Source organism: Festucalex cinctus, chromosome 12 (assembly GCF_051991245.1).
Source record: "Festucalex cinctus isolate MCC-2025b chromosome 12, RoL_Fcin_1.0, whole genome shotgun sequence".
NCBI lineage: Eukaryota > Metazoa > Chordata > Actinopteri > Syngnathiformes > Syngnathidae > Festucalex > Festucalex cinctus.
The window spans coordinates 3,988,724-4,011,002 of record NC_135422.1 but is presented as its reverse complement, the minus strand read 5'-3'; the positions used below and the strand labels follow the sequence as shown (position 1 = coordinate 4,011,002).

The window sequence follows — 22,279 nt, the reverse complement described above, 5'->3', positions numbered from 1 at the left end:
AGGCTGATAACCAGTATTTGGAGATCATATAGACTTTCACTAAAATGAAAAATATTTGTGTCAAAATTAAAAAAGAAAAACCCTCACTCCCGACATGGTTGAAATATATAAAAAAACTTTTATTGAACAATTTTTCAGATTTGCAAAATGATGATTTTTAAAAATGTTATTTTAGACAATGAATCTAAAGAAAATTTGCATAAGGTGTTCAATAAATATGCTTAAAAACATTTGGAAGTTAAAGTTAGAGTTGGAGATTTTTTTGACGGCAATATTTATTTTCCCTTTGCACAATGTTATTATTATATTTTTTTAATTTTAGACCATAAATCTTGGATATCTTTTTTTTTTTTTTTTTTTTTAATTTATTTTTTTTATTACTGTAAACAAAGTATTCCAAAATTTAAAAAATATTAAAAATCTCAGCTTAAAAACAAAAAACAAAAACAAAAAACAGAAGTTCCAGAGAGTTCCCAGGTTCAGCAGCATCTCTTCTAAAGTTCACTGAAAAATTAAATAGTTCCCTGAAGTCTAAACAAATTTAAATTGATCTTTTATCGGCCATCAAATCTATAAAGAAATCTGATGCCAATATTTGTCAAAAATGTTGATAATCGGCCCTCATAAATATTGTGTCCATGCTATAATGCCCACTGATACAGTAATTATTTCTCCGTCTTATTAGGATACAATTAGAAAACATACATCAAAAGGAAGAAATTTCTAAAAGGATAAATTACACTGTAAAATATTTAATATGAGTTCAGTTATATTTTGCATGTGAAATACACAATAACATCCTTATTTATACATAGCTGTTAAATAAGATACGGACAATAATCAAATATTTTACAATGTAAAGGTAACTTTTAAACGGTACACTAATAAATTACCATCACCTAAATCTTAAATGTTTGAAAGTAGTCAGCAACAAACCAAGCGTACTACGACTTTTGCAGTATATATTTTTTTGTAAAAATAACACACTAGTGACCCTTAACACATGGCCAGAGGGTATATTGTGTTTAAACCACTCATCAAGCAAAGTAAAACGGCACCATCAAATTTTAATTCACATAACATTCCTTATTAAATGATGGAGTTGGTGTAACATTCCTCTCATCTTATGCAACTGAGCTGAAAATTCAAACAGACAATCCATCGCCTAAAATCATGATCATTAATGTGAAGTTCCGTGCAAAATTTTACATTTGGAGGCCTGAAAGTTTTGTCTCACATTTGTGACCCAGTCTGTCATCAAGGAAGTCAGCGCATAGAAAAAAAAAGTGCAGATGTGCCTTATGACGCTGATGTGTGGCAGCCAATGAGCATCTTGGTGTTGTGTTTTCAGTTTATTAATATACATGTAAGAACTTGAGAGCATTTTTTTGTGTATTCCACTTTCTTCTTTATCATCTGACCACTGTTGTGTTCCATAAAAACGTTCTTCACATCCCTGCAAGCTAGCGTCTATTCTTGGCTGCAGCTGGCTGTTGAATGCCTTGCTGTAGGGCACATCAGTGGCAACAGTAGTGGGAGGGGACAAAGTGTTTCGAAATAATTATTCTCCCCTCCCCCTTTTCCGGGCCAGAGCTGTCAACATATCTGCTCTCATCCCTAAGATCGTCACTCTTTTGGGGACATTGTGCTGAAATACTGCTGGTGTAAGCAGTGTGGGGACCTCCCCATGAGATTTTTTTTAAATTTTTTTTAGATGTGCTAAATTATGCGCACTACTTGATGACACATCTGGACAACTGCAGGGCAAAAGGGTTAAATGCAGCGTGAACAGAAAAAAAAAACAACCCTACAGTTTTAATAGAAGTCAATTGTAAAAATAATTTGTTAAACTGATTAAACTGTGCATAAATCAGATGGTGACAAGACATGATAACATTTAGATAACTACAATAACATTATCTGACTCAGTTCATACATAATGAAGCCCAGACAGTGCATCAGTCTGCTCTATTTTACTGCTTTGTTCAGTTGTGTTGTGATCTTGAATGTGTATTATTCCACCCATCCACAAGGGCTGGGTATTGCCGCCGACCTCACGATACGATGCGTATCACGATGCAGGGGTCACGATACCATACGATGCGTATCGCGATACATATGTATCCCAATACATGATCTTCAAGGCAATATGTATCCCGATATTTTACATTAATTTACTTGCATTTTATAACAGTCATATGTATACCTAAATGATATGTTTATTATGCTGGATGACAAAATTTTTTTTTTGTTAGTAGCTCTTCTGGTTTACCACCAAGCGGCACGCCTGGTCTAAATGTGTACACACTGCAGAGCAAGGAGCAGTTTTCACAGACAAATTGAGAAAATGTATTAATAGGCATGAGCCAATATGAGCAAAAATATCAAAGTATTAAAGTTACAGCTCTAAAATGTGCTTATTTGAAATATTTGGGGAAATAAAAACAGCATTTTTTTTTTCATGTAGCACATTCTATTTCGTTTTTTAAACAAAATATAGGAAAATTGATACATTAAGACACGTGCCATGTTAAGTTTCTAAGTAAATAAATGTTGATATTCTTCCTCTGCTTTCATTTTTCTTAGCAAGACACAGTGTCCAATCACTGGTGAGCTATTTTTTTCCATTAATTGAAGGCAATTAACTTAAAAGACGCTGCTGGTTCTTATTTTTTTAGCTACAATGCAAGCTGCAAAGGCAAACGTTAACTGCCTATTTAAAGTTAACGAGCAATGTCGATTCTGACGCCTGCGTATCGATACGTTTATTGTAATGAGGCTTGCAACGATATGTTGCCGTATCGATTTTTTGAGCACATCCCTAGCATAAATCAGATGGTGACAAGACATGATAACATTTAGATAACTACAATAACATTATCTGACTCAGTTCATACATAATGAAGCCCAGACAGTGCATCAGTCTGCTCTATTTTTCTGCTTTGTTCAGTTGTGTTGTGATCTTGAATGTGTATTATTCCACCCATCCACCCCCCTAAAAACAAATCTAGCTTCTTTTTTTTTTTTTTTCTCTGTCTGGACAACATTTGAGCAGCATATTCACGCCACAAAAGCCGTATGTTTAATTCATATTTGGAGCGCCAACACTGCTCTTGTGCGCTCTGACAGGCAGTGTGAGAACGGCGAGCGGCGTTGTGCATAATAGCGCATCCAAATTGGCCCAGTGATTCGACTGTGCTTCACTTCAGAGTGTGTTTGGTTGCTGCGCGCCTCTGTCACCTGTTGGCACATTTTCCCCTCTTTCAAATTTAATTTCCCTCCTCACTGCCTCTCTTCAGGAGGGACCAGTGAGCGAATCCACTGCGCCTCATTTACACTTTTATTCCCCCCAACCCCCCCACCCCTCCCTCCATGACACATACTCACTTAAACCTTTCTCACTTGTCTGGTCAATCACCAAAATGAAGACCACTGTTTGTGCAGCAGTCGGTGTAGCAGTCGGTTCATGGCCGTGAGGTTAAGTGTCTGTTTTGAACCGATGTATAACCATCATCTGGTTTCAACTGGAAAGACACTATGTGATGTTTTGTGATGTCAGGACCTGTGTGATGTCAATCTTTAATCCTTTACTTAGTGACAACCAATCAGATGGATTCACTGGCTGTAGTAGCGTTCTCAGAAGTGTTTTGTGTTTGCCGGATTATTGCTTTCTGTTCTCTGTGCAACTCTCTTTGTTTCTCGTCTTGTCAAGTTTGTTCCATGCCTCTCGATGTGAATAAATAGTTCAAATCTTATTTGTGTCTGCGATTTGGGATCCCACCAATGACAGAGGAGGGAGATGAGATTGGTGGAAAAGATTAGGGATAGACCGATTATCGGCCGGGCCGATTATTGGTGCCGATATTTGGCAGTTTGACAAATATCGGTATCGGCCTTTTGACCAATCTGAAAGCCAATAAAGCGGGTATTTTGAACACATTCTGACAATTTGTTCACCTTCTGCAAAAATCTTTTGAAACTTTTTATGAATCCTGATGAAAACCCCAAATTTGCTACGTTTGCGTTCATTTTTTTGCACAGTGAAATACAGGAACTTTTCATTTATGGATCTATTTCAATTTCCACTTTATAAATAAGGATGCTGACACTGGGAATTCCCTACATGTTTTATTTTTAAGAATTAAAAAAAAAGTAAAAAAAAAAAAAAAAAAAAAAAAGAAATGTTGAAACTCCCTGCAATTTTTTTTAAATATAATTTTTAAACAAAGCTGCCAATATCGTTTAAAATTGAAAAGAAAAAGTACTTTTTAATTTTTACACTAATATTTTCTCTTCTACAGCAAATAAATATCGGCTTGAAATATCGGTTATCGTTCTCATTGACTACTAATAATCGGTATCAGTATCGGCCTTGAAAAAGCCATATCGGTCTATCACTAGAAAAGATTGGTTTTATTGTTAAGGGATCGGCCGATCACCGATCTTCCAAAATTAAGGAAATCAGGGCCGATCGATCGGTACACACCTAAATGATATATATATATTATTGCAAGAACCTAATGAGCAAGGCAAGGCATGAAATAAGGGACAAAAACATGAAGAAAATACAGAATTAAAATTATGTTGATTTAAAAAAAAAAAAAAAAGATCGTGACAAAAGGGTTTGCTGTATGTTTTCTTCTGAATTACCCAGGTCATAGTTTGTGTTGCCTGAATGCCAAATCCATTTTTTTCTGCGAGCCATATGTACATAGCAATGCAAGAGCAGCTGTGCCGTCCTAATGACTTATTAAAGTTGAAGTCATAAATGATATCGTGTTTTCTGTGTCATCCTACATGTGTAACACAGATCTGTTTGTTATCCACTAAACTGAACAGACACACAACACACAGAGCACAATAACAGTAATTAGTGTATAATAATGAGTACATTGGAAACTGTAGTTACTCAGATCATTATGGCAGCAACGTGATCTGCTAAAAGAAAAATGAAAGCGCATTTCCAGTTTCCGCTCATTTCCACTATTGTGCTCCATGTTTTTGCTGTTTGTTGTTTTGGTATTCTCGGTCCATATCGAAGGCAAGAACATTCCCATCCTCGCTCGCTCGTGCTGCGCTTACCTTGAAATGATCCCTGCTTGCGTTCCTTTCCACTGCATACTGTTTACATTTCTCACTTATGAATTATTAGTGTGATACGAACAAAGACTTTATAATGGGAGCAATGCATCAATGTCACATCGTATTATGCGCCGATCGCAGGGAGCCTCGCGCATAGTGAAGGCGCCTGAACGCGGCTGCCGCCATTGAATTTTCCGAGTGTTTGTTTGCATTCTGGGTTTTCTCTCCATCCTGAGACCCGGTACACCTTTGTCAGCACGTAGCAGTGCCGTCTCGTTCCCGCCCCTTTCCCCATCCATCCCGCCTTGCCCCGCTCCTGTCAATCATTTGTTTATGTTGTTTTGCGTCTTGGCTAGCAAGCACAGCGCTGATTAGCAACACCAGAGTGAATTTTTAATTTGCTCTGTTCCGACCGATAAGGGCCCCGCTCAGCGGTTTTCATCCTCCTCAGATGAAACACACGGCCTGCCGAGGTAATTGGCAAGCCAGGGTTAGTCCTTGGCTGCGGATTCTTTCCACGGAATACCAATTCATCTTTTCACCAAATACTATGCGTTAAATGTAGAATCGAATAACACCGCGGCATCATGAGGTACGCACTGTACGTACATGTGTATATTATTAGGTGGCTAATTAAATAAGTGTAATTTTTTTAAATGGATTGCACAACTGTCATTTTTAAAGAGCATATTATTGTAATCTTATTTCTCTCTCATCAGGATGGAGCAAAGCAGTCCAAAGCTAAACTCGATTTGGCAAATTACGTTCCATTTGGGTACATTTAAGCTCTCTAGTGGCTTTTTAGTTGGATTTGATTGTGACATCAACTTTAATTTTGGCAGTTTGAGATTAGTGCAGGAAGACTTCACACCACCTGACAACTTAATACCATACTGTGGTCCCATCAAATTAACATTACTTGACTTTTTAAATGTCATTTTGATCCCCCAAAATTATTGAAGCCCTTCAAGTAAATTTGTACCACAAAATGGAGGGCCCGACCAATATAGAATTATTATTATTTTTTTAGCCTGATATCAATACCGATTTTTGGCAGAAAGAAATTCTGATTACCGACTAATCATGCAATTAATATAAAATACATAATGTATAAAATATTTTAATAAGAATTTTATAATCATAACACCATTATAATTGTCCCCCCTCCAATTGATTGAGGTCGATCGAATGACCTTATCAACAAAATGTCATTATATATACTGTATATTTAAGGATACATTATATAGATAAGATATGTGTGGAGAAAAATTAAAATTAGCGTACAAATGCTGCAAAGGGTTAGCATATTAACGGTAAAAAATTGGCTAACATTGTTTTGGCAGATGTTTGACTGGCTGTAATTGGCCGATTCAATCGGTTGGCCAATTAATCGTTTGGGCCATGATGTTACCAGATATTTGTTGTCCTGTTTTACGTATACATGAATATAAAGTTTCTTCCTCTGTTTGAAATACTTCCCTGGTTTGCAATTTGCACACGCAGACGAGGAGGGAGGCGCAGCTGCAGTAGAGGAAGGCTGAAGCAAGGCCACAGATGTAAGAATGTAGGCGATATTTGAAGTGAGTCACACGGAAGGCTGCTGACTTCTGAGAAATGTTCCGGGCTCAGTTTAGACCGAGAGAGGGAATCAGTAACAGAACTCTGGCAAATGTCAACTTAGTTAAAATCTTCCTTCCCACTGGAGCTCACTAGGCTTGTGAACAATGAGGAGCGGAGGGGAAAGAAAGTGTTGGTCTCCTTCACACAACAGTAATTTAAATGGCTTCTATCCATTTAGTAGCGTACACGTGTGTCTGTGCTATGGCGGCGCCCCCCCCCACCTCCCTCCCACCCTGCCACAGCCACCACCCTGACCTTCACATATGCTAATTAGCCATGTGGAGTGGGCTGAAGGGAAGGCCCCCCCCCACCCCCCCCCCTCCCCCGGCCCCCTCTCCAACCCACAGGACGAGTAATATTTCTTTCTTGTCCTCCCGCGTGGGCTTATTTGTGTATTTGCAAAAGAAGTCTTTTAGAAACAGATGGTCCTCTTTACAGATAGCTTTCAATTTCGCAGGCGTCTTTTTTCACCCCCCCCCCTCCCTTTTTTGTTCTGTCAGTGTTTCCCGTTTCTTTTCATGTGTCCCGGGCTCTCAGTTGCAAGCTCGGTCTCCCAAGGGACCCGCAGTCAGTTCAGAGGTATTTAGACAGCCTGCATCTCCCACTGAATATTTATACACCTTACTCAACACATCTGTGGACTATTGTGCTGCCATCTCTGCTTTAATACTACCTCCTTTTTTACATGCTCTTTAACCACCCATGATGATATAAGAACCTTTCTTGGAATTGCAAGAATTCATGAAAAGAAAAAGAAAAAAAAAAGTTATTTTTATAGAACCTCCAAGGATGTTTTATTAATCAATGAAAAATTACTGTCGATGGTTACATTTTTATTAGTGCTGTCAAACGATTAAAAATTTAAATCTGAATAATCACACTTTTTTAATTTTGATTAATCACGATTAATCAGCTGAATTACTTGCGTATTCACGTAATATAAAATAAATACAAAATTGTGTAATATTTTGACATTAACGCCTTTTATGAGCTGAATGTCATTTGCAAACATTGATTAAATGCACGTATGCAATTGCATGCATGCGTGTATTGCTCAAAATGTAACAGCATCATATCAATTGGGTGCAATTCAGCAATTATTAATTAATTCATGACAAAACACCTGATGCCGTGGCATAACTATGGGTGGTGGTGGGGGTGGTTGTCACACACAGACACACAATTGATGGTGGAAGGCGGTCTCTAAAGTGCCCATCCACAGCGGACAACTTTACATCATCCAAAGTGGAAATCTTACTTTGTGTTTTCTCTTCGCTGAATTTAAAGGGATTGAGGTGAGCCGCTTCGATGGGCCGGGAGTTGGCTGCATTCCCTCTCAGAATGGCCCAAATATCCACTTGTATCAGTGTTCGTCTAGGAAAATACCAAGAGAAACATACGCACAGCCCGTTGCATAATCAGGCCATATTAGTCATTGCATATTTAATGCATTGCAGAGAGGCTTTCTTTGTATACCCTTCAATATATAGTAGTGTATGCTTGCTGTTAAACCTTCTATTAATAGGTTGTGAGAAGAAGAAGAAAAAAAAACACATCACACACCACTTCGCACGTGTAAGCCTCCTGTTTCTCAGAACTACACAGGGCGCTGCTGCTGCTGTTTGGTTTGAGGTGATTCTAATCAGTGCTGGCATGATGGGATTGCATGCTTAATAAAAAGAAAAATATCAAGCCAAACAGTACCAGCAAGGACTGTCTGTTTTGTGTGAGGCACAGTGAGACAAACATAGGAAAAAAAGATGGGGACTGAAGATAAACTGAACTTCTTTTAATGAGTTTTGTCTGCTTCTTTGGGTTGTTTCTCTTCAAAGTCCCACTTTTTTTTTCATTTGTTTCTGTCACTGTTTGTTTTCTGTGAAGCAAATACAGACTCGAATACACACAGCTCCTGTGTGTTAACTGGTTCAGCGCATTGTCCTGTCGTGTTGTCCACTTCAGTGTCTCGGTGTGTTTATTTGAGAACGGTGTTTGTGCATAGTTACAGCATGAGAGTGGTCATTTCTGGGTGCAGTACAAAAATATGTACTATATATCCCAATGCACATCATTTTATTTACTGCTAACACCCTGATATAGTATTTTTCCTTAAAATGACTGAAAATGATATTTTTCTCCATTTTTTTTAAATAAAATTTTATTACAGATCAAACAAAATGAAAATAAAAAATAAAAAAATAAATAAAAATCTTGTATAGTGTAACCACTTTTCAAGTAATGCAGTAAAGTGCAACTACAGTAATTCAAACACAAACAACACGATGTTTCCAGTTACGTTCAAGTATGACACATTAGTGCTAATAAATAAACTATTTCAGATTTTGAGTTACAGTTAGTGTTAATTTTGTCTGCCATTTTGAAATGTAGTCTTAGTTTTAGTCCAATAGCCAGCTGGGATAGGCTGCAGCACCCCTTGCGAGGAGCAAGCGGTTAAGAAAATGGATGGATGGAGGGTTTTTGTTGATGAAATTAACACTAGTTACAGTAAAACAAGATTGTTAGCTTCCACCTTTTTTGCTAGCCGTACTAGTCTTACATTAGCTTAGCGATTAGCATGGCTTTTCCTTCTTTGATAACCATCCCTGAGTGAGAACAATATTTGTACTTGTGAGAAGTGTAGCTTATTTGCTTATTTGGCCACAGAGGTGATGATTCCCAACTTGGGAGCGACTTTGTAATGTGTTTAGCCACAGTAGTAGCCAGATGAAGTTCATTGCTACTTGTAGCATAAGTAGCTCCAAGCTACTCGCACAAACTACCGGCATATTGCTCCACTTTAACGCGTGTGCGTCCAACCAGGGGAATTTTCTCGGAGCCGTCAAGGTGGTTGATTCTCAGTTTTGCAATTCATTGTCTTTTGATGTGGCATAAAATGATAATTTTGCCTTGCAAACCACTTATTTCAAACCTTGGAACATTAGGAGCACCATGTAAACGGAGTACGTAGAGATAATGAAAAAAAAAAAATAGTCCTGTAGATGTATACTGTTTGTAATTAGGTAAATAATGCCATGTTGGTTTTGTGTACCGAGAAAAAAGAAATGCAGAGACTATAGCATTCCCTCAGTCGAAATCTAACAATTGATGGACTACAGATGGAAACGATATTTCTGCTAAATCTGGTGCAAGCATCTCTCATATACTGAGAGATGGCTGATTTTCTACTCTATACACATACACACAGTCGACATACATTTGTGGAGGTTCATTAGCAGATGTTGGACACGCTGCAGATGAGAGGACAAGGTCATTTTGCTGCTGATGTTTTGGGATTGATGTCCAAAATAGCTTTTCAAATGGCAGCAATTCTCTCCTTTCCTCACATTCGGCAGTTCCGTGATATGGCTCGACTTGCGTTCCACATTCCAGACACTCCTTCAACTTAAACCGGATGAACTGGATTTGATATCGACAACTCAACTGAACTTTATTCTGAAGTGTATCATGTCTTATTGCTCCATGATGTTAATTCGTTTGAAGAATGTCAATACTGTTTTGGATGAGCATATGTGTTGCGCACATTCCGCTGTGTATCTGTGCGCGCCAATATGCCTCTTACTCGCATGTATGTGTCTCTCATTCCAATGAACATCCCTAGTTCATGTTGGCTAAACATGCAAAGGTTACTGTAATGTCAGACGCATGCCAGAGGGGAGCGTGGAATACCACATTACCATAATCCATAGACAACTGTCCTATTTACAAAGCTTGCTGCGCGGGGTTGACCAGTGCCGCACGGCAGGAGCACATGGCCGCATGTGTTTGCTCTCTGCATGAGACTGGAGTGAAGAACTTCCTATCTCGCTTGGGTATATTTTGACTTGAGCAACACCTTGATTTATTTCAGTGATTCTCAATTATTTTCTGTCTTGCCAAGTAAGAAGAAAACATCTCGCGCCGCCCACCCTCCCCCCGCGACTATAAATAGTATCATTTGTCTATAAAATTGTTATAAGCACACCTCTGCATAACACTATCCTTATTAACGTATAAGAGAATAAAAAAAGATGAATGAAAAAAATTATGGACCAACTTATAAAGAATAGCTTTATTAACTGTAACAGAAAAGACTTAAAGTGCATCTGAAATTAAAAAAAATGAAATTAAATCCTTAATTAAACTATAAACATTTTTTGACTGACCATGTCAAACCATATGACACGGAAAAATAAAATTACATAAAATCAATAAATAATAAAGCATTCAAACTGATCACCAAAATTTTGAAAATAATTATTTTGATGGTTTTGATAGATACTTAAATCAATTAGGAAAAAAAAAAAGAATCTTTGAACTAGCCCTGTTGGATATATTACATTATTTAACGAGTAAATTAGACAAAATATTAAACCTTTTACTCCAGTGTTGGGAGTCACCAACACGTCACGCGTTTACGTCCCCGTGTTTCCGTTTCCAAACAATCCCAGCTCCGCTTCTCAGTAATGACAAAACTTGAATTTGGCTAATTTTCAGGATAACAAAACAAAACAAACATAGGCATAATATATTGATGGATATATTTGTTGGTGGAAGAGTGGGATGTCGCAGTAACAAATGACAATGCAGAAACACGGAATAAAGGTCCCCGTATCACAAATGTGGTTTTGGAATTCGGCCAAGGGATTTTTACTTCATTATATTTAATCGTAACATTATTTATGTAAAGCTATTATCCTTGCCTTTCTTCGATGGTGACTTCATTAATATTCATACAATCACTGAAAAGGAAATTATTGCAATGCTAACAAAAGTGGAAACAATTCCTGGATCTGTACCAAAATGTAATAAGCTCTTCATTGGCCCATGCTCCACCTCACTGTAAACTTTAGTGGAGCACAATCCTGCAAACTAACAGAGAAATGGTAATGAAAAAAAACAACCCAAACATTTATTGTGTAGTAAAAAAATAAATAAAAAAAGACATTTCTCTGTATAATTTGCCCTTTGGGAATCACTAGCTTTACTGAAATCAGTGGACTACTATTTGCAGCATTTAGTGTTAATTATGTGTTTTATGGTACTTGAGGTGGATAATGCTTAAGTTGCCCTCTTACCTGCTCTGCAGAAATGGTTTGCTAGGAGGAATTATTCTTTCGATAATGATGTGCTATAATGGAAACTGCATTTTATATTCACATAGCATTTCTCTCCTCTGCTGAACTGTCTTTGTTTTGAGATATTGACGGTTTGAACTTGCCTAACATGTTTTGTCATTAAGCTTCTCTGGAAATTCCCTCTGCATGTTGTGGTTTGCGTTGGAGAACACGGATAGACACAGATCACGTCCCCCCCCCCCCCCCCCCCCCAAAAAAAAAGCAGAGTCTGTTCCATCTTTTTGTGTTCCTCTCCAGTTGTGTCCAAGTTGCTGTGTTTTTGTCTGCTCCTGCGAGTTGCGGTTGACCTTGAACGGTGTCTGCAGTGTCTACTCATTATGTAGTAAAGATGAATGATTCTATTATGGCAAGAGGGGGGGAAAGGAGAGGAGACGATTAGTGGTAATTAAGAGTGGAGAGGGTGAGGCGCGCTGGAGGGCACCCTGACCCCGACTCTGGCAGGGGCAGAGGAGAGCACAGGCAGAAGAGATTTAAGGCATATAGAAAAGTGTCTGTAGTTGGGATTTAGGGTATCGGTACTATTACAATGCAATAAGGTAACAGTTTGTCGCTACAAAATGTTGATGTGCTTTTAGAGTTGTATTTACATTTTTAAACATAATTACCAATATTTACTTTGTTCTGTGTGAATCAGTGTGACTTGAAAAAAAAAAAAAAAGCTTCAATGTATATTTCTGTCTTCAACTCAAATACTATTTATGTTGCTGGCAGCTGCTGTATTAGAACAGTTTAACGGTGGTTGGTTCTTTGTTGACGTTTTAGTCAGTCTTCATGGTTTGATGGACACTTGTGACAGCCGCTTGATGCCTCGTAAGCCGTCACATTTGGACGACAACCGTCAATGTCGCGCTTCTGATTTTCCAAAAGAGAACACAAAAGCACCAGAGACATAAATCTGTATTTCAACACCTATCACTGTATATTGTAAGTTTATCTTTTGAAATGTTCAAACAGACCTAGAACAAGACTGGCTGATTCGGGTGAAAAGTGTGCTGTATTTCTTGTTTGTTTTTTGTGTGTTTTTTAAAAATATTTTAATGAAAGTATATCAAAGACATATTATTAACTCATTCACTCCCAGCCATTTTCACGTTTCGCAATCCCGTTCGCTCCCGGCTGTTTTACTGAATTTTGACTGATTTTGCAAGGCCCACAGAATATTGTGTTCAATTGTTATAAAAGCATCAAAAGAAAGATTAAAGTCTCTTCTTTCATCAGGAAAAAAAAAGTATGTTTCTATCTGTTTCCGTTTTGCAGCAATTAGCATTAGAAGAGTGCTAAGTTTCATCAGTTTTCACAAATCTATTTAAAATTGTAAGTAATTTAGCTTTTTTCCTAGATGGCCCTGGTTGATCTCCTTTGCTCTGCTGCCACCTGCTGGCCGTTTGTGTAATAACTACCATTTCTGCAACCATTCTTTGCAGTTGAGAGGCTGCATCAAAGCCTTCTGTATGCGCTTGTATAAAAAAACAAACAAACAAACGTATAAATACGTCTTTGGGACACTTAAAACATTAAAAAAAACTTATTTACGCATTATTGGGAGCAAATGAGTTAAAGAGGAACTTAAATCAAACATTTCCTTTATTACAATGTTTTAGGCACCCTCACTACTTTAAACAAAGCTGACTGACTGCGCATGCAAACAATATATCGGATTCAGACATCTTTGTTATTTACATGTACTTGAAATCTTTGAGATCAGAATAGGACAATCTGAGTCGGATAAATCCTACCTTCCTCGAATGCAGCATGAGGCACTGTGATGTCATTTTCAGTCGACAGCAATGGCAGTACAGGACAAAATGTCTGCCCCCTTAGATAGATAAAAACAAACCGATGTTCTGCTTAATTCATATTCCTCAAACAAAATATAAATCAGAATGCTGTGTTCAGACTAGTGGGGTCACATACAACATAGGCTATTATTACAAATGAATCAGAATCCGACTGAATTTAACCCATTATTGGTTTGACGCACAACCCTCGTAGATAAGCCACTCGAGACTGCCCGGCGAAATACATTGTGGTCATCTCTAGTGTTATTGTTCTGATTTGTTTTCACAAAGCTTTTAGAAATGCTGCAACAAATAGGTCAGTTTTCTCCTAATTAAGGTTTCTGTTTATACAAACAAACCACGCTATATACTGGTGAGAACAGGCTAAAACGGAATTGTATTTAAAAGGTCTACCTTGGCGTGCATGTTGTTGGACAAAGTCTGAGAAAATTCTCCTGTGCTGACAAATCATGAGGGGATCCAGCTGGAGCACGTAGAGGTGAAATGTCAACAGCCAGCAAAATCTCTGTTTGACTCTTGACCCGCAATGTGATGTCACTCCCTCTTCTGGAGCTCTTTGGCACGGCCGGGGAGCTTATTAGGCAAAGGTCTGGGAATAGAATAACCTCAAATGCCAAGCCAATACAACATCAAGTCTGATGAACATATCGTGATTATTTTCCTTCTTAATTGGGGATTTTCTCTGTGCTGATTTGCACTATTTTAGCACCTCGGCATCAAGGAGAAATTCAAGGTTATTCACAGTCAGACTCTTTATTCCTGGCGCTTGTCCTTCTTTTTCTCAGGAGCCGAGTTTGATTTATTCACTCTGCCTACCTTGCTCTTTTTTTTTTTTTTTGCTCCCCCCATCAGATCTTGAGTTAAATTGTCAGCCATGTAATCCTTCGGGTACCACTAGCGGGGATCCCTTGCACGTGAGCCACATACTCTTCGAGATGTGTGTGTGTGTGTGTGTGTGTGTGTTTGTGTCAGTAGATGGCACCTGGTCTTGTGGCCAACATAAAAATCCATTCAAAATCAATGAAGTGATGTTCAATAGACTAAGAGATAAGACTGCTGTCACTTTCAGAATTGGCAGTTTGCGAGTGAGAGTATTTTGCAAAAGCCGGCGATATTGGAAGATATTTTGCAAATTGCCCGCAAAGTGCTGCTTACATGGCCTCGGAAATCACCGGGCCTGGTAAATAGCTGCTTTGAGGAATATGCAATGTTGAAAAGTCAATTGTGCGTGCTAGCACCTCTTTTCCATCTCGCTCGCTCGCTCGCAGAGTGCCCTCCGTGTATTCATTCACCTGTTCATTCTGTTTATGACTTCCTCAGCATCCCCCAGCTCATGTACAGGATTGTCTTTACGGTAGTCGTGGTGATGTCGGGGGTTTGGTGGGGGTACACCGCGGGGGCCGGGGCATACATCAAAGACTATTACCCATAATGACCTCTTATTCCACACTGCGCGTATCCATTTCCTTTTCCTCTTCTGACATTTATTTTATGACTGCTTACATATCAAATATTTAAATAAACAGAATCTGGTGCTTGGGCTGAGGTTTGCCCAAGGGTGATGGGGGAGAGTGAGGGAGGAAGGGGATGGATGATGACATTCATTTCGGAAATGAGCAAAGAAAAAAAAAAAGCAGCGTTGAGGCGGTGAGAAGGGAGGATAAAAAAATAAAATAAATGCTTCGCTTGGCTCCAATCAAAGCGGGCGGAGGAGGGCAGCATGTTTTTTCGCTTACGCCTGGCAGCGGCGGTGACAGACGGTTGTGTATGCACATTTGTGCATGATTGCGAGTGTTGATGCGTGTTTGCACACTGTCGCGGGGCTCATCCGTCAGCGTTTCCCGGGGACTCGCGAGGACGTGGGAGAAGGCCCTGGCGGCTCATAAAAAACAGGCCGCCGCACTGAAGCAATATCAATTGCACGGCAGCCGCAAAGGAGATCAGAGCGCCATGCAAAGTAACGCGGGCAAAGGAAACATCAAGAAAGAAACATGGCAGAGAAGGTGGATAAAAAAAAAAGGCACAGATGGATGCAAAGGTGATATGGAGGTTTTATTTTTCCTCGAGAATAACAACACGGGCTTATTTAGTCATTTGGGGGCTCAAGGTAAAGCCAGTCTAGGTGGCTCTTTTCATCCGTCTTCTGAAAATATTTATATGATACTATATTTAGAATATCAATCCTTATCATCAACTAAAAAGTGTGACATTTCCTTTTTTTTGTTTTTTGTTTTTTTTTCAAAAAGCATTTTTTTATGCCCCGGTTATGTGCTTATTTAACACACGGCGGTAGGCCAATTTCAAAATAAACTGTACTATCCTCCTGACTACCAGGAAAAAAAATATTGTCCAATCATATTTATTTTGATATTCCCCAATCTTTTTGAAAAAAAAAAAATATTTTTAAGCTATGATGTGTCCACTACAGAGATTTTTTTTAAAAACTTAAATGCTAGGCTCAGTTAAAATAATTCAAACAATACTTCAATGTGTTCTTAAGAGTCTTATAGAAAAGGTGCTAACAACATTTAAAGCCGAAATTTGTTCACTAAAAAGTGTTATACACTTACTTTTCCTCTTCCCTAAAAAGTGCTTGCACTGAGGGAAGCCATTTTCTTTTATGATGCAATCAAATGTAGCAAAGCCCCACCCCTACACATTTGGTATCATTGGAAAGCTCTGAATGTCCTCTATAGAGAACAAAAGGAGTTAATTCAATCGTATGCACTGGGTGGGAGATATTCAATTTTAAAAAAGGTCCACTACAGAGGACAAATTTGAATTGATGGTAGTCAGGAGGCTATACCAATAAAAAATGGACATCAATGCCTTGGTACGTTCTGATTTTTTTTTCCTGGTAACATGTCATGGTGTAACCACGACTTCACTCGTTGCTGACGTCAGCAAAACAACACTGTCTTGAAATCAAGTTAAATTGATAATTACGGGGGAAAAAAAACATGTATACTTAACACATTCAGTGCCATAGATGGCTATAGACAGCAAAGATTCATTTTTACCGTTGCTAGCGCCATTCATGCTAATGCGGTTAGCATTGCTAAAACTGATGGCAGAACGCAGAGTGAATTTTTTTCGCTTTTGGTGAAGTTTTAAATCCAACCATGTCATGTCAGTTGTGCTACTAGCTAGCTAGCGCTAAGCTAACCCATGAAGTTTGCTAACTCCCGTCGTGCTAGGACATCATCAGAGGTCCAGATCAAAGTAATGACTAAGGCGCTCGTACCCTGCCTGGATGGACTTTATTGATTGATTGCTTAACAGTTTAATATGATGCTCATTAGCCGGCTAAACATCCACATACATGGGCAAACACGTTTACGTTGCAGGGTCGCTATTATAAGACGAAAAAACTGCCCGTTTGGGTAAGCTGTTTACTGTATGGTATTTTTAAGGGTATAGCAAAGTTTGAATGTGTTTGTAAGTGCATGTTTTCAAAGTGTTTAGGGATCATAGTTAGTGGTATAGTTACGGCTTATTTCGGCTACGGTATAGGCAGTTATGATCACGTTTAGTGGAGCGTCAATGGTGACTATTTGTGGTTCACAGCATCCACCTAGGTTGAGTAGCTGGTTCTTGTAGTGAAAAAGGTTGAAGCAGTAGCTTTTCTCTCCAACACTATTCTACTCAAGACACTCAAAAGATTAAGATAGTTTTAATGTGTTTTTAAGCGAATGAATTAAGACAAAATAATAATTCCTTTAAATTAAAAAAAAACTGTTTTGATGGCTTTGAGATTTTCGAATAGATGGATTTTCAAAAGAATAAAGGAGTAGTAGGAAGAGGTGTGTGCGTGCGCCGTATCGAGAGCAGTTCCTGGGTTTAGGCAGCCAGTCTTGCACCGGCTGGCGTCAGTGGGAGGCCCATTACTGTCAGAATAATCTTAAAATAATTAATTGCCAAGTTGACGCTTTTTAAAGAGTATTGTAATTGAATCCTAAATTAGGCTCGGGAAAGGGGACGTGTCCTGCTTTGCTGCAAGTCTGCTCCCGTTCTCCGCTCACGCATGCACACGCACTTGCACATCAGTGGGTCATGCTCACAAGCATGCAAAAACATGCGAAGGAAATGCTAATGAAATGCATATTTGGAGGGGAAAGGGGCCATCTATAATTTAGCTGCGCTCTTTGAATGTGAATGATGTGTGTGCGCGAGGGCTGTGATTTATTTTTGTTGTGCAGAGGGATAATTCTGTCAGAGTAGGCTTTTATTCTTGTAAACAAATGTGAGGAAAGAGCAGAATAAAAGTGGAGTAATAAAGTAAACAGAATTGTATGAATGCGATTAGCTGCTGGCATGAATAATTTGCAAGGGACGGAGGAGTTTGATGAAAGGAAGATGACAGATTGGAGACCCGGGGTATTGCCTGATGAAAGTGTGGCTTTGCCCCCAAATACTTCAATCATTTATTTGTTTTTAGCTTTTGTGTCTTGCCTTTTATATTCGTGGATTACAATTATGTTTTGCTTCCTTTTCCGTACTACCGCACTTAATGGACTTGAGCCGTCTCAGGTAAACGTATCCCAGAAGTCCCCAAATCTTCCAAACCTGGATCATACTAGCCTACATGTTGTTGACCCAATGTGCTTTCACTTACACATGTCCCTGCCCACGTGGCTCCTGCTGCTTGACCCCATAAGATCTGCAGACTCTTGAACTTTATAGATCAAAGCTACAGGGAAAGGTCTGCCCTCTATAAACGTCGGCCCTGCTCTATTCTTCTGGCAGGGGCCTAGAAAGAAAGATGGCACTGGGTGGAGGGTCAGGGATGCACTTTATCAAGGCAATAAGCAGTCAACAGATGGAAATAGTTGAAAAGTCGCTTTGATAATGTGCAGGTGAAGCGCTGAGTTCAAGGTTTATAGGGATCAAAACATTTGTTTATTACTTTATATCACGGGTGGGCAACTGGCGGCTCCACTCTGAGTGGACCTTTTGCCTTTTTTTATATATTTATTTCAAATACGACAAATACAAAAAAAAAAAGAAGAAAAAAACCAGACATTTAATATAGATTTTTCATGTTAAATGGGGGTTAAAAAAACATTGGAAGAAAAAAAAACCCCTGTGAATATGCATTGAGTATAGTTTTAAGTTGTAATATCACCATTCACCACTAGATGGCAAACAGGGCTTAGCTGTTCTTACACCAGGTCTTATATTGCCCAATACTACAACATGATTAGGCCTAATATTTATTTATTTATTTTGCTGATTTGGATGATACGCGGGATAAAACGGTCCCAAACACGACAACGTTAGTCTTATATTAAAATTAGCCTTTACACGATCACGATTTTTTGGCCGATCAGTGTTCGAATTAAAAAAAAAGATAAATCACTGATTCGATCAGAAGATGAAGCAATATATCTATTTAGTTAAACGAATATAAGATTTACTCTACAGTCGACTGCCGCCATTCACACAATTTGGGGGATAAGGACTGGCCTACGTATGAGTGAAAAAAAAAAGACATGTAATGTCCTATTTCATGGAGCCCATCAATAACATCATTGATCAATCTGGCAAATTACCACATTACAGTCAATCACCGATTTTGCATCAAATGCTAAATATTGTTTGATCGTTGTAACGTCTAAGTAAAATTTTGTGTGAGTGGATTTTTATGAAAAAAAATTGCACAAAATGAGTTCTTGCACTTAATGTTGGTTGCTGTTCAGCAGTTTTGTGTCGTCCTTGAATGGTAATTTTATGCACTGGAAACAAAATAATCAGAGGATGTGACATTGTCCGCTTCAAACTCTTAAGTTCTAAAATCGTGATGAAAAATTGTGGACCCCTCCAGCCTTAAAGTTGCCCATCCTTGCAGTTGTACTGTATTGCAGATTTTGAAGCAGTTTTTATGGGTTTTTAGTAGTATACAGGCAAGTCTGAATTTAGAATTGTATGCCTTCAGTGTAGTATCACGCTGTGATGCAACATCATTGAGGTCGACCGTAAGAGACGCGAGTGCTGTCATACGTAGTTTATATGTTTTAACAGTAGCATGTCAATGCTATTTTCGTTGGCGTTTAGCCGTGTATGTCAACATTTTCCGAGCAGACCTTTGTTAAATGAAATGGTAAGGTTTGGTTTGACATTTGTATGTTTAAATATGCAACGTTGAATTCTGTTTTGTATGAATATTACAGTAAACTTCAAGGGGGACAACTTGAAGCAAGCATACTGTGCCTCTGTTTGGAGAACTGTGTGAGTGAGAGAGTCTTTTCATTATCAGGCACTCAGGAATACTTTGAAAAAATGTGTTTCAGTGTGTTTAAAGCATGCAGTAAAACTAAAAACCAAAACATGCAGTGTGAAAATTTCTCACATTCTTACTGCAGGAAGCAGTCCAACTACTCCACCGACGTGCTGATATTTACCAGGGCAGGTTCAGCGCCATTGAGAGTTTCTTTTCAAAATCCAAATACCACAGAATTATCATCTCACCGTGCCTCAGGAATACGACCGCACGTGTATGACAAATCAAACATTCCTCATGCTACGTTCCAAATGTTTGAAAGCCATTCGACTCTGATTTGGCCCATTTCTGACAGCTGTAAACTTGGCTCCCGAGCTGCCATTCTCCCCCGGCTGACTGAGATGAATAACAGCAAGACAGGACAATATTGTGGTCGAGCTGAGCATGGCCGACTCTTCTGCCTCTGTGATCCCTCTATCAATAAGGAACACAGGCCTGTCAGAAGGCCTGCCAAGCGTCTGGCTGTGCTCTACACAACATCTGGAAACAGATGGCGCGCACTGATCACAGACGCACGAAAACACACACACGCACCATACTTACATTTGACTGATGCAGGGGCACATTTGTAAGGCATGTTGCAACCTTACTGATTGGTTGACTCGTGCAAGTGCTCCTAGGTAACTTCACATCCCGCTGAACACGTTTGCAGCTCGATGTTGCCACGGAAGTTGAATGCCCCTTGAAATTCTGCCCATGTTTTCGGGAAAAATATGACTCTGAAGTTGCATAAAACTTAGTAGTTTGAGCAGCTATCATGCACAGCATAAATTTGTTTTTACATTTTATTGTTACTTGCATGACAGTTAATAATATTAAAAAATGAGATGTGTGAGGCAAATCTGTGTTGCAACTCCCTGATCTCATTCAATTTGAGATAAAAACATAGCAACTCATCCTATTATGGAAACACAAGCTTGTATTAGTATTTATTTTTACTTGGGATGTCTCCACCTGAGTCTTTGGTTTTAAGGATCTGCCGATCCTTAGTCCCAATCCAATACATTGACAATAATTTAAAAAAGAAAAAAAAAAAGCGAATAAAGAGCTAAAATCTTATTTGTGTCTGCGTTTTTGGGATCCAACCTCAGATCATAAGTTTTTAGTATAAAATTAGCAAATACACAAATTATAGCTATGACATTTATGATTTTCATGTGATTGTATATGGACATTCTTAGGGTTATTGCTCCCAAACTATGTGGTAAACTGGTTTAGGATGTACTATAAATGTGGTCGTATCGTTTTTAAAACCACTTCATTGGTGGTTGACTAGATGTACCCTCCCCCTTTTCACTTCACCATGTTATTACATGCAGCTGAATTATGTTTCCACACCTGGGAAATATGTACATCCCTTTAATATGTCCATCCATCCATCCATTTTCTTTACTGTGTGTGTGTCCTCATTAGGGTCGCGGGTGAGCTGGAGGCTATCCCAGCTGACTTTGGCCTTGCGCTGGGGTGCACACTGGACAGGTTATTAGCCAATCACAGCCTTTAATTTAAAAACTGAACATAAAAGGTCACTGAAGGTTTAGAGCCACTTATTCTAGCCACATACGTTATGGACCATATTTAGATTCACTGTGTGATTCCGCTGTTGTTGAATCATGCCTTGAGTAATTCTTAAATGCGTGCATAATATAAACAGTAATTATGAGAATAATCCAATCCAGCGTTGATTTGATTCAGTTTGCTGGCGTACTATAAATAAAACTTCCCTGCTGAGTCTTGACGATGAAGGGGTGAATGGTATTGCATCAGGGCCCGGAGCCTTGCTCACCGATCGACCCCGCTCCCCCACTTCACGTTCTTCCAGCCGCTCTGTGATTGATTCCCAGTCTGGGTCGAGGAGATGGAAGGTCCGACTCAGGCTCACGGGGCCCGGGGCCTCTCACTGGGTGACCTGGAGAGGTTGTAGCGGGGGGGATTTCCTGGGCCTCACTATCCAGGCTAAGGAGCTTTTTTTTTTTTTGGGTGGGGAAAGCTCACATTCATTCCATAGGAAAATGAAGGCCTATGTCTGCTGCAGCTGCTCCAATGACCTCTAAGTTGAGGTGTCGCAAGGTTGGGTGTTGCTGGAATGTTTGTATGTCGTCTACAAGTGGTTGCAAGGTTGAGAGACGTGGACTACGTTTACATGCAGTCAATTGTTATTATGTAAAATAAACATCATTAATGTCACTCACCACACTAATTAAGTAGTCGGTTTCCTCCTTGCTCCGATAGTGTGGTTTTGTCCTGCGTCGTCATATTTCGCCATTTTGTGAACGTCTGCTTGTGTATTTCCGATGAGTTGCACGCCAGACTTGTATATGTGAATTATACACTGTGGAAATGTGAAAACGCCGCAGAATAATCTA

At 39.0% G+C, this 22,279-nt stretch overlaps 1 protein-coding gene across 3 annotated transcripts in view; it reads left to right on the top strand.

Annotated features, from left to right (window-relative positions):
* Positions 1-22,279, top strand: part of arid1b (AT-rich interactive domain 1B) — a 199,961-nt gene that overhangs the window by 12,273 nt on the left and 165,409 nt on the right. The window lies entirely within an intron of this gene.